Here is a 14,884-nt window from a genome sequence, read left to right as displayed (position 1 = left end):
CATCATGGGCTGGATGTAGTGACTCAATTAAAGAAAAGATTATGGTAAGAGGAACTTTACATAAATCTGGCAAAGGCCATTCTAAACAAGGGCCAAATGTTATCATCACCAACAATAAATAGAGGAAAGAACATCTTACAGAACAAATGTGGGAAAGAACTGGTGATGACAGTTTTGAAAAGTACCCAGTCAAGGGACATCTTGCAGTGTCTCTGTGTCAGGCTTCCCTGGTGGCTCAGCAGTAAAGAACCCACCAGCCAATGTAGGAAATGCAGGTTCAATCCCTGGGTCATCAAGGTCCCCTAGAGGAGGAAATGGCAACCCTGTGCATTATTCTTGCCCGAGAAACCCTATGGACAGAGGAGCCTAGTGGACTATAACCAAGAGGTCACAAAGAATCAGATGCAGAAACAAAGAATATACAAAAGTCTCTACAAGAGAAATAAAGGGCACATTTCACACATGACAGGATCCTCACTCAGTGGATATGGTGTCTTGTCATGACTTTGTGATAGAATTCTGATAGAATTCTATCTGTGATAGAATTGCCAGCCCTTTCTGTTCACACTCCTGCCAGATATTTAGTTAAAAGTTTAGCTAAGTTCTGGAGTGAAGGGATTTTGCAGATGTAATTAAAGTCCACAGTTAGTTGAAATTAAAGAGATGTTAGGAATTCCTTGGTGGTGCAGTTGTTAGGTCTCTGTGTTTTCACTGAAAGGATGTAGTTTGATACCTGGTTGGGCTCAAAAATCACTGAAGATGGTGACTGAAGCCATGAAATTAAAAGATGCTTACTCCTTGGAAGGAGAGTTATGACCAACCTAGATAGCATATTCAAAAGCAGATACATTACTTTGCCAACAAAAGTCCATCTAGTCAAGGCTATGGTTTTTCCAGTAGTCACGTATGGATGTGAGAGTTGGAGTGTGAAGAAAGCTGAGTGCTGAAGAATTGATGCTTTTGAACTGTGGTGTTGGAGAAGACTCTTGAGAGTCCCTTGGACTGCAAGGAGATCCAACCAGTCCATTCTAAAGGAGATCAGCCCCGGGATTTCTTTGGAAGGAATGATGCTAAAGCTGAAACTCCAGTACTTTGGCCACCTCATGCGAAGAGTTGACTCACTGGAAAAGACTCTGATGCTGGGAGGGATTGGGGGAAGAGGATGAGATGGCTGGATGGCATCACTGACTCGACGGATGTGAGTCTGGGTGAACTCTGGGAGTTGGTGATGGACAGGGAGGCCTGGTGTGCTGCAATTCATGGTGTCGCAAAGAGTCGGACATGACTGAGTGATTGAACTGAACGGAACTGAACTGGGAAACTAAGATCCTTCAAGAATCACAATGTGGCCACAAATAAATAAAATAGGGAGATTGTTTCGGTAGGCCAGATCTAGTCACGTGAATCTCTTAAAACCATAAAGTTTTCTTCAACTGGTTACAGAAAAGGAAGTCAGGTAAACATGCTCTGTCTGGGCTGAAAGAAAGCAAACTTTCATGTTCCAAACTACCTTTCAGGGCCATGGAGCAAGGAACAGCCTCTAGTTGCTGAGAAGGTCACTGAACAACAGCTAACAAAATGGGAATCTTAATTCTGCAACAGGATGCAAATGAATTCTGCCAACCACCCATGAGCTTAGAGAAGAGCCCGAATCCAAATTAAGAACTGCATCCCTGATCAACATCTGGATTTCAGATCCAGTGCTGCAATCTTTGGATTTCTGACCCCTGGAAAATGTGTGATAATAAATGTGTGCTATTTAAACATTTTAAAAAATAATTTATAACCCAGTAATAGAAAACAAATGCACTATCTATTTCCTTAGTCAAGCTAAGGGAACCCACAGTCTTATTCATGATTGGAAGCTGCTGTATAATAGTCCACTTCATGCAATAATAGTCATCATTTTGGAATTTTTTTAATTAAAAATGCATCAGTTCAGATCAGTTCAGTCATGCAGCCATGTCTGACTCTTTTCAACCCCATGAATCATAGCACGCCAGGCCTCCCTGTCCATCACCAACTCCCAGAATTCACTCAAACTCATGTCCATCGAGTCAGTGATGCCATCCAGCCATCTCATCCTCTGTAGTCCCCTTCTCCTCCTGCCCCCAATCCCTCCCAGCATCAGAGACTTTTCCAATGAGTCAACACTTTGTATGAGGTGGTCAAATTATTGGGGTTTCAGCTTTAGCATCATTCCTTCCAATGAACACCCAGGACTGATCTCCTTTAGGATGAAATGGTGGGATCTTCTGGCAGTCCAAGGGACTCTCAAGAGTCTTCTCCAACACCACAGTTCAAAAGAATCAATTCTCCGGGGCTCAGCTTTCTTCACCATCCAACTCTCAAATGCATACATGACCACTGGCAAAACCAGAGCCTTGACTAGATGGAACTTTGTTGGCAAAGTAATATCTCTGCTCTTCAATATACTATCTAGGTTGGTCATAACTTTCCTTCCAAGGAGTAAGCGTCTTTTAATTTCATGGCTGTAGTCACAATCTGCAGTGATTTTGGAGCCCAGAAAAATAAAGTCTGACACTGTTTCCACTGTTTCCCCATCTATTTGCCATGAAGTGATGGGACCAGATGCCATGATCTTCGTTTTCTGAATGTTGAGCTTTAAGCCAACTTTTTCACTCTTCACTCTCCTCTTTCACTTTGATCAAGAGGCTTTTTAGTTCCTCTTCACTTTCTGCCATAAGGGTGGTATCATCTGCATATCTGAGGTTATTGATATTTCTCACAGCAATCTTGATTCTAGCTTGTGCTTTTTCCAGCCCAGCATTTCTCATGATGTACTATGCATTTAAGTTAAATAAGCAGGGTGACAATATACAGCCTTGATGTACTCCTTTTCCTATTTGGAACCAGTCTGTTGTTCCATGTCCAGTTCTAACTGTTGCTTCCTGACCTGCATATAGGCTTCTCAAGAGGCAGGTCAGGTGGTCTGGTATTCCCATCAATTTCAGAATTTTCCACAGTTTATTGTGATCCACACAGTCAAAGGCTTTGGCATAGTCAATAAAGCAGTAATATGTTTTTCTGTAACTCTCTTGTTTTTTTGATGATTCAGTGGATGTTGACAATTTGATCTCTGGTTTTCTAAAACCAGCTGGAACATCTGGAAGTTCACGGTTCACATATTGCTGAAGCCTGGCTTGGAGAATTTTGAGCATTACTTTACTAGCGTGTGAAATGAGTGCAATTGTGCAGTAGTTTGAGCATTCTTTGGCATTGCCTTTCTTTGGGATTGGAATGAAAACTGACCTTTTCCAGTCCTGTGGCCACTGCTGAGTTTTCCAGATTTGCTGGCGTATTGAGTGCAGCACTTTCACAGCATCATCTTTCAGGATTTGAAATAGCTCAACTGGAATTCCATCACCTCCACTAGCTTTGTTCGTAGTGATGCTTTCTAAGGCCCACTTGACTTCACATTCCAGGATGTCTGGCTGTAGGTGAGTGGTCACACCATCGTGATTATCTTGGTTGTGAAGCTCTTTCTTTGTACAGTTCTTCTGTGTATTCTTGTCACCTCTTCTTAATATCTTCTGCTTCTTTTAGATCCACACCATTTCTGTCCTTTATTGAGCCCATTTTTGCATGAATTGTTGCCTTGGTATTTCTAATTTTCTTGAAAAGATCTCTAGTCTTTCCCATTCTGTTGTTTTCCTCTATTTCTTTGCATTGATCACTGAGGAAGGCTTTCTTATCTCTTCTTGCTATTCTTTGGAACTCTGCATTCAGATGCTTATATCTTTCCTTTTCTCCTTTGCTTTTCATTTCTCTTCTTTTCACAGCTATTTGTAAGGCCTCCTCAGACAACCATTTTGCTTTTTTTGCATTTCTTTTCCATTGCTATGGTCTTGAACCCTGTCTCTTGTACAATGTCATGAACCTCATTCCATAGCTCATCAGGCACTCTGTCTATCAGATCTAGTCCCTTAAATACATTTCTCATTTCCACTGTCTAATCATAAGGGATTTGATTTAGGTCATACCTGAATGTTCTAGTGGTTTTCCCCACTTTCTTCAATTTAAGTCTGAATTTGGCAATAATGAGTTCATGATCTGAGCCACAGTCAGCTCCCAGTCTTGTTTTTTGCTGACTGTATAGAGCTTCTCCATCTTTGGCTGCAAAGAATATAATCAATCTGATTTCGATGTTGACTACCTGGTGATGTCCATGTATAGAGTCTTCTCTTGCGTTGTTGGGAGTGTGTGCTTGCTATGACCAGTGCATTCTTGTGGCAAAACTCTATTAGCCTTTTCCCTGCTTCATTCTGTACTCCAAAGCCAAATTTGTCTGTTAGTCCAGATGTTTCTTGACTTCCTACTTTTGCATTCCAGTACCCTATAATGAAAAGGACATCTTTTTTGGATGTTAGTTCTAGCAGGTCTTGTAAGTCTTCATAGAACTGTTCAGCTTCAGCATTACTCATCAGGGCATAGACTTGAATACTGTGATATTGAATGGTTTGCCTTGGAAACGAACAGAGATCATTCTGTCGTTTTTGAGATTGCATCCAAGTGCTTCATTTTGGACTCTTTTGTTGACCATGATGGCTACTCCATTTCTTCTAAGGGGTTCCTGCCCACAGTAGTAGATATAATGGTCATCTGAGTTAAATTCACCCATTCCAGTCCATTTTAGTTCACTGATTCCTAGAATGTTGACGTTCACTCTTGCCATCTCCTGTTTGACCACTTCCAATTTGCCTTGATTCATGGACCTGACATTCCAGGTTCCTATACAATATTGCTCTCTACAGCATTGTACCTTGCTTCTATCACCAGTCACATCCACAACAAGGTGTTGTTTTTGCTTTGGCTCCATCCCTTCATTCTTTCTGGAGTTATTTCTCCACTGATCTACAGTAGCGTATTGGGCACCTACCGACCTAGGGAGTTCCCCTTTCAGTATCCTATCATTTTGCCTTCTCATACTGTTCATGGGGTTCTCAAGGCAAGAATGCAAAAGTGGTTTGTCATTCCCTTCTCCAGTAGACCACATTCTATACATTAAAATTATAATTACATTCTGTACATTAAAATAAAAAAATTATGGATCCTATGTTTTCTTAAGTTCTAATCACATCACGTTAATATTAAGAAAATCATACAAATAGAAAGAAAATCTATGAATAGGCTATGAATATAAGGGAACTTTCATAATAAGATAAAGAATATCTGTCATGCATTAAAGCCAAAATCATATGTAAAACTGACAATAGAATAACAAGACTCTGTTGGCAGAAATGACCACTTTTGTTTAAAATGGCTTTTATGTCCCAACAATTCAGTCATAAAGAAAAACAAATAACTGTATAAATATAAAAAATGACAACGAATAAGATGGTGATGGCTTGTTCCAAACAGCTCTGACATTTCAAAAAAAATCAGTTACAAAGAAAATAAGAACACAAATCATTGTTTCTTACAGAAGAAATGCTTATTTGCCTGCAAAATCCCTGAAAATTACATGAACATTCTCAAGATTAATAAAGGAATTCATTATAATTTTGATTAAAATATAATTGAGATCCCCCCTTTTATCCTTCTGGCCACCTTTGTTACCTTCCTCCTTCTTCTCTTCTCTGTATAACCCCGTGAACATCTCTGAGTGGTCCAGTAGTGGAGTGCACATAAGGAAGTGACTACTGGCTAGCCCACTCTCTCCACTATTGATTCACCTCATCTCATTTGGGTCACCTCTAACTCCCTCCTCCCTCTTCTCTTCTCCATGTAACCCTGTGAACCTCTCTGAGTGACCCTCACTGTAGAGAAACTTATCATCTTTAATGTAGATGTTTTATCAATGGTGCTGTATAGAAGGAGAAGTTTTGAAACTACTGTAAAAATAAGACCGATAATCGGAAGCAGGAGACTTAAGTCCAAACCCTGACTCCAGGGAACTCCTGACTCCAAGGAACATTCATTGACAGGAGCTCATCAAATGCCTCCATACCGACACTGAAACCAAGCACCACACAAGGGCCAATAAGTTCCAGGGCAAGACATACCAAGCAAATTCTCCAGCAACAAAGGAACACAGTCCTGAGCTTCAAGATACAGGCTGCCCAAAGTCACCCCAAAACTATAGACATCTCATAACTCATTACTGGACATTTCATTGCACTCCAGAGAGAAGAAATACAGCTCCACCCACCAGAACACCTACACAAGCTTCCCTAACCAGGAAACCTTGACAAGCCACCTGTACAAACCCACACACAGTGAGGAAACGCCATAATAAAGAGAACTCCACAAACTGCCAGAATACAGAAAGGACACCCCAAACTCAGCAATTTAAACAAGATGAAGAGACAGAGGAATACTCAGCAGATAAAGGAACAGGATAAATGCCCACCAAACCAAACAAAAGAGGAAGAGATAGGGAATCTACCTGATAAAGAATTCCGAATAATGATAGTGAAATTGATCCAAAATCTTGAAACTAAAATGGAATCACAGATAAATAGCCTGGAGACAAGGATTGAGAAGATGCAAGAAAGGTTTAACAAGGACCTAGAAGAAATAAAAAAGAGTCAATATATAATGAATAATGCAATAAGTGAAATTAAAAACACTCTGGAGGCAACAAATAGTAGAATAACAGAGGCAGAAGACAGGATTAGTGAATTAGAAGATAGAATGGTAGAAATAAATGAATCAGAGAGGATAAAAGAAAAACGAATTAAAAGAAATGAGGACAATCTCAGAGACCTCCAGGACAATATTAAACGCTACAACATTCGAATCATAGGGGTTCCAGAAGAAGAAGACAAAAAGAAAGACCATGAGAAAATACTTGAGGAGATAATAGTGGAAAACTTCCCTAAAATGGGGAAGGAAATAATCACCCAAGTCCAAGAAACCCAGAGAGTACCAAACAGGATAAACCCAAGGAGAAACACCCCAAGACACATATTAATCAAATTAACAAATATCAAACACAAAGAACAAATATTAAAAGCAGCAAGGGAAAAACAACAAATAACACACAAGGGAATTCCCATAAGGATAACAGCTGATCTTTCAATAGAAACTCTTCAAGCCAGGAGGGAATGGCAAGACATACTTAAAATGATGAAAGAAAATAACCTACAGCCCAGATTATTGTACCCAGCAAGGATCTCATTCAAGTATGAAGGAGAAATCAAAAGCTTTTCAGACAAGCAAAAGCTGAGAGAATTCTGCACCACCAAACCAGCTCTCCAACAAATACTAAAGGATATTCTCTAGACAGGAAACACAAAAACGGTGTATAAACTCGAACCCAAAACAATAAAGTAAATGGCAACGGGAACATACTTATCAGTAATTACCTTAAATGTAAATGGGTTGAATGCCCCAACCAAAAGACAAAGACTGGCTGAATGGATACAAAAACAAGACCCCTACATATGTTGTCTACAAGAGACCCACCTCAAAACAGGGGACACATACAGACTGAAAGTGAAGGGCTGGAAAAAGATTTTCCATGCAAATAGGGACCAAAAGAAAGCAGGAGTAGCAATACTCATATCAGATAAAATAGACTTTAAAACAAAGGCGGTGAAAAGAGACAAAGAAGGTCACTACATAATGATCAAAGGATCAATCCAGGAAGAAGATATAACAATTATAAACATATATGCACCCAACACGGGAGCACCACAGTACGTAAGACAAATGCTAACAAGTATGAAAGGAGAAATTAACAATAACACAATAATAGTGGGAGACTTTAATACCCCACTTACACCTATGGATAGATCAACTAAACAGAAAATTAACAAGGAAACACAAACTTTAAACGATACAATAGACCAATTAGACCTAATTGATATCTATAGGTCATTTCATCCCAAAACAATGAATTTCACCTTTTTCTCAAGCGCACATGGAACCTTCTCCAGGATAGATCACATCCTGGGCCATAAAGCTAGCCTTGGTAAATTCAAAAAAATAGAAATCATTCCAAGCATTTTTTCTGACCACAATGCAGTAAGATTAGATCTCAATTACAGGAGAAAAACTATTAAAAATTCCAACATATGGAGGCTGAACAACACACTGCTGAATAACCAACAAATCACAGAAGAAATCAAAAAAGAAATCAAAAGTTGCATAGAAACGAATGAAAATGAAAACACAACAACCCAAAACCTGTGGGACACGGTAAAAGCAGTCCTAAGGGGAAAGTTCATAGCAATACAGGCACACCTCAAGAAACAAGAAAAAAGTCAAATAAATAACCTAACTCTACACCTAAAGCAACTAGAAAAGGAAGAAATGAAGAACCCCAGGGTTAGTAGAAGGAAAGAAATCTTAAAAATTAGAGCAGAAATAAATGCAAAAGAAACAAAAGAGACCATAGCAAAAATCAACAAAACAAAAAGCTGGTTCTTTGAAAGGATAAATAAAATTGACAAACCATTAGCCAGACTCATCAAGAAACAAAGGGAGAAAAATCAAATCAACAAAATTAGAAACGAAAATGGAGAGATCACAACAGACAACACAGAAATACAAAGGATCATAAGAGACTACTATCAACAATTATATGCCAATAAAATGGACAACGTGGAAGAAATGGACAAATTCTTAGAAAAGTACAACTTTCCAAAACTGGACCAGGAAGAAATAGAAAATCTTAACAGACCCATCACAAGCATGGAAATTGAAACTGTAATCAAAAATCTTCCAGCAAACAAAAGCCCCGGTCCAGACGGCTTCACAGCTGAATTCTACCAAAAATTTAGAGAAGAGCTAACACCTATCCTGCTCAAACTCTTCCAGAAAATTGCAGAGGAAGCTAAACTTCCAAACTCATTCTATGAGGCCACCATCACCCTAATACCAAAACCTGACAAAGATCCCACAAAAAAAGAAAACTACAGGCCAATATCACTGATGAACATAGATGCAAAAATCCTTAACAAAATTCTAGCAATCAGAATCCAACAACACATTAAAAAGATCATACACCATGATCAAGTGGGCTTTATCCCAGGGATGCAAGGATTCTTCAATATCCGCAAATCAATCAATGTAATACACCACATTAACAAATTGAAAAATAAAAACCATATGATTATCTCAATAGATGCAGAGAAAGCCTTTGACAAAATTCAACATCCATTTATGATAAAAACTCTCCAGAAAGCAGGAATAGAAGGAACATACCTCAACATAATAAAAGCTATATATGACAAACCCACAGCAAACATTATCCTCAATGGTGAAAAATTGAAAGCATTTCCTCTAAAGTCAGGAACAAGACAAGGGTGCCCACTTTCACCATTACTATTCAACATAGTTTTGGAAGTTTTGGCCACAGCAATCAGAGCAGAAAAAGAAATAAAAGGAATCCAAATTGGAAAAGAAGAAGTAAAACTCTCACTATTTGCAGACGACATGATCCTCTACATAGAAAACCCTAAAGAGTCCACCAGAAAATTACTAGAAATAATCAATGACTACAGTAAAGTTGCAGGATATAAAATCAACACACAGAAATCCCTTGCATTCCTATACACTAATAATGAGAAAACAGAAAGAGAAATTAAGGAAACAATTCCATTCACCATTGCAACGGAAAGAATAAAATACTTAGGAATATATCTACCTAAAGAAACTAAAGACCTATATATAGAAAACTATAAAACACTGGTGAAAGAAATCAAAGAGGACACTAATAGATGGAGAAATATACCATGTTCATGGATTGGAAGAATCAATATAGTGAAAATGAGTATACTACCCAAAGCAATTTATAGATTCAACGCAATCCCTATCAAGCTACCAACAGTATTCTTCACAGAGCTAGAACAAATAATTTCACAATTTGTATGGAAATACAAAAAACCTCGAATAGCCAAAGCGATCTTGAGAAAGAAGAATGGAACTGGAGGAATCAACTTACCTGACTTCAGGCTCTACTACAAAGCCACAGTTATCAAGACAGTATGGTACTGGCACAAAGACAGAAATATTGATCAATGGAATAAAATAGAAAGCCCAGAGATAAATCCACGCACATATGGACACCTTATCTTCGACAAAGGAGGCAAGAATATACAATGGATTAAAGACAATCTCTTTAACAAGTGGTGCTGGGAAATCTGGTCAACCACTTGTAAAAGAATGAAACTGGACCACTTTCTAACACCATACACAAAAATAAACTCAAAATGGATTAAAGATCTAAACGTAAGACCAGAAACTATAAAACTCCTAGAGGAGAACATAGGCAAAACACTCTCCGACATACATCACAGCAGGATCCTCTATGACCCACCTCCCAGAATATTGGAAATAAAAGCAAAAATGAGCAAATGGGACCTAATTAACCTTAAAAGCTTCTGCACATCAAAGGAAACTATTAGCAAGGTGAAAAGACAGCCTTCAGAATGGGAGAAAATAATAGCAAATGAAGCAACTGACAAACAACTAATCTCAAAAATATACAAGCAACTCCTACAGCTCAACTCCAGAAAAATAAACGACCCAATCAAAAAATGGGCCAAAGAACTAAATAGACATTTCTCCAAAAAAGACATACAGATGGCTAACAAACACATGAAAAGATGCTCAACATCACTCATTATCAGAGAAATGCAAATCAAAACCACTATGAGGTACCATTTCACACCAGTCAGAATGGCTGCGATCCAAAAGTCTACAAATAATAAATGCTGGAGAGGGTGTGGAGAAAAGGGAACCCTCTTACACTGTTGGTGGGAATGCAAACTAGTACAGCCACTATGGAGAACAGTGTGGAGATTCCTTAAAAAACTGGAAATAGAACTGCCTTATGATCCAGCAATCCCACTGCTGGGCATACACACTGAGGAAACCAGAAGGGAAAGAGACACGTGTACCCCAATGTTCATCGCAGCACTGTTTATAATAGCCAAGACGTGGAAGCAACCTAGATGTCCATCAGCAGATGAATGGATAAAGAAAGCTGTGGTACATATACACAATGGAGTATTACTCAGCCATTAAAAAGAATACATTTGAATCAGTTCTAATGAGGTGGATGAAACTGGAGCCTATTATACAGAGTGAAGTAAGCCAGAAGGAAAAACATAAATACAGTATACTAACGCATATATATGGAATTTAGAAAGATGGTAACGATAACCCGGTGTACGAGACAGCAAAAGAGACACTGATGTATAGAACAGTCTTATGGACTCTGTGGGAGAGGGAGAGGGTGGGAAGATGTGGGAGAATGGCAATGAAACATGTAAAATATCATGTAGGAAACGAGTTGCCAGTCCAGGTTCGATGCATGATGCTGGATGCTTGGGGCTGGTGCACTGGGACGGCCCAGAGGGATGGTATGGGGAGGGAGGAGGGAGGAGGGTTCGGGATGGGGAACACATGTATACCTGTGGCGGATTCATTTTGATATTTGGCAAAACTAATACAATTATGTAAAGTTTAAAAATAAAATAAAATTGGAAGAATAAAAAAAAAAAAAAAAAGAATTTCAAAGTACACTTCAAAAAAAAAAAAAAAATATAATTGAGAGAATAAATTGTTAGCATAATGAACATAAATCCTATTCATAATAGCAATCGAGATATAAAATACATAGAAAAAAACTTAATACAGTAGGATTATATCTAAAAAGTCATATTGTTGTGTAAATTAAAAGAAGGCAATCATGGGAATGAAGATACATTCTTAAATTTCTGTATTAAAGATTTTGATACATATTCAATGATTTTTTATTCTATTTTTTACTTCAGCTATGTCAGTTTATCACTATTGGGATTTGTAGGGTTCCTCTATTATTAATCTCAATTATTCCCTTCCATCCCCTTTATTATACTCAGTTATTTTCCTATTACAATAGGCTACCTTTACTTTGTGCTAATTGTATAAACAGGGTTTCCCTGGTGGCCCAGTGTTAAAAAACAATCCACCTGCCAATGGAGGAGACATGGGTTTGATCCCTGGGCTTGGAAGATCCCCTGTAGTAGGAAATGGCTACCCACACCAGTATTCTTGCCTGGAAAATCCTATGGACAGAGGAGCCTGGTGGGCTACAGTCCATGGGGTTGCAAAAGATTCAGACACAACTTAGTGACTAAAAACAACAAATGATTATATACATCTTTTTTAGGTATATTCTGACACAGTGTGTATTTATATTTTATGGGCATTACATCACACCCAACTTTTTAAAGAGAAATCTGGTTTTAAAGCACAACTCTATTGTTATATTTACATCTAATATCTTGCTTCTAATTTCTGGACAGTAGTTCACAGTAGGCGCCCACCATATTTTACCCATCTAGCCTTGCCTGGAGAATTCCATGGACAGGGGAGCCCGGTGGGTTATGGTCCATGGGATCACAAAGAGTTGGACATGATTGAGTACACAGCATGGCACCCTACAATGATGGAAACCACCTCACCTCCAAATCTCTACATCACATATAACGTTCAGTAAACATATTTGTAAATATCCCCTTTGGAAGACCATAGGGCTTTATTTGTGTTATTTATCCTGTCACAGTATTGCTAAATAGTAAATATGTCTGTACTTAATTTCACTAAGTGATGCTAGACTGATCTCCAGAATGGCTGTTCTGTGCTCTCCTTCCAGCCACCAACACGTTACGGTCCCTATTCCCATTATTCACCAACATTAAGTGTGTTAATTTCTTATTTTTGCCAATCTAGTATAAGGTTCTTATTTTTATTTTAATTTGTATGTCTGAATCTTAATCCAAATATTGTTATCATGTAAAATTTTTCTTTTATAAAAATTGCCTATTTATTCTATTTATGTTTTTCTCTTAAATTGTCCTTTTCTTATTGATTTTCAAAAATTTGTGTATTACAGATATTAGTCATTTTTTCAGTTTTAAACATTGTGAATATCTTTTTAAATGCTATCACTCTGTTAATTTTAACTTTGGGATATTCTTTATTAAATAGAAATGTTTATTATAATTCCATTCATTAATATTTTGCATTATGTTCTGCTTTTGAAATTTTGTTTTTTCAGTTTTATTTTATTCTATTTCATTTTACTGTGGTGAAGCACCTAACATGAGATGCTCTATCTTAAATTACTGTTAAGTGTAAGGTACAGTATGGCAACCCACTCCAGTATTCTTGTTTGGAAAATTGGAGGAGCCTGGTAGGCTACAACACTTTCACAGTATTGTTACAGCAGATATGTAATCATATTCATCTTGCTGAACTAAAACTGTAACTTTTGATTATCAACTCTTCTTTCCCTCTTTGTCTTAGCTCCTGAAACCAGCATTTCACACTTGAATTCTATTAATTCGACTATGTTGTTTTTGTTCAGTCATTCAGTCATGTCTGTCTCTTTGTGAACCCATGGACTACAGCACGCCAGGCTTCCTTGTTCTTCACCATCTCCCTGAACTTGCTCAAACTCATGTCCATTGAGTCAGTGATGCCATCTAAACATCTCATCCCATTGCCCCTTCTCCTCCTTCCCTCAATCTTTCCCAGAATCAGGGCTTTTCCCAAGCAATCGCATAGAAGTGGACTCATTCACTTTGTCTTCGGGTAGTGGCTTATTTCAGTGAATTTTAACTTACGAAATCCTTCCCCAACCTCAGTTCAGTTCAGTTGTTCAGTCATGCCTGACTTTGTGGCCCCATTGACTGCAGCACGCTAGGCCTCCCTGTCCATCACCAACTCCTGGAGTTTACTCAAACTCATATCCATTGAGTCGGTGATGCCATCCAACAATCCCATCTTCTGTCCTCCCCTTCTCCTCCTGCCTTCAATCTTTTCTAGCATCAGGGTCTTTTCAGATGAGTCAGTTCTTCACAACAGGTGGCCAAAGTATTGGAGTTTCAGCTTGAGATTCAGTCCTCCCAATGAATATTCAGGACTGATTTCCTTTAGGATGGACTGGCTGGATCTCCCTGCAGTCCAAGGGACTCTCAAGTGTTTTCTCCAACCACAGTTCAAAAGCATCAATTCTTCGGCCCTCAGCTTTCTTTATAGTCCAACTCTCACATCCACACATGACTACTGGAAAAACCATAGCTTTGATGAGAAGGACCTTTTTGGTAAAGTAACATCTCTGCTTTTTAATAAACATCTTTTAATTTCATGGCTGCAGTCACCATCTGCAGTAATGTTGGAGCTCCAAAAAATAAAGTCTGATACTGTTTCCACTGTTTCCCCATCTATTTGCCATGAAGTGATGTGACCAGATGCCATGATCTTAGTTTTCTGAATGTTGAGTTTTAAGCCAAATTTTTCACTCTCCTCTTTCACTTTCATCAAGAGGCTTTTTAGTTCCTCTTCACTTTCTGCTATAAGGATGGTGTCATCTGCATATCTGAGGTTATTGATATTTCTCCCGACAATCTTGATTTCAGCTTGTGCTTCTTCCAGCCCAGCGTGTCTCATGATGTACTCTGCATTTAATTTAAATAAGCAGGGTAAGAATATACAGCCTTGGCGTACTCCTTTCCCTATCTGGAACCAGTCTGTTGTTCCATGTCCAGTTCTAACTGTTGCTTCCTGACCTGCATACAGATTTCATAAGAGGCAAGTCAGGTGGTCTAGTATTCCCATTGATTTAAGAATTTTCCAGAGGGTGTTGTGGTCCACACAGTCAAAGGCTTTTGCATAGTCAATAAAGTAGAACTAAATATATTTCTGGAACTCTCTTGCTTTTTTGATGATCCAATGAATGTTGGCAATTTGATCTCTGGTTCTTCTGCCTTTTCTAATCCAGCTTGAACATCTGGAAGTTCATGGTTCACATACTGTTGAAGCCTCACTTGGAGAATTTTGAGCATTACTTTCCTAGCATATGAGATGGGATCAATTGTGCAGTAGTGTGAGCATTCTTTGGCATTGCCTTTATTTGGGATTG

The sequence above is a fragment of the Bos javanicus genome, chromosome 16 (assembly GCF_032452875.1).
Source record: "Bos javanicus breed banteng chromosome 16, ARS-OSU_banteng_1.0, whole genome shotgun sequence".
Classification (NCBI taxonomy): Eukaryota; Metazoa; Chordata; class Mammalia; order Artiodactyla; family Bovidae; genus Bos; species Bos javanicus.
Note: the sequence above shows the minus strand (reverse complement) of the source record.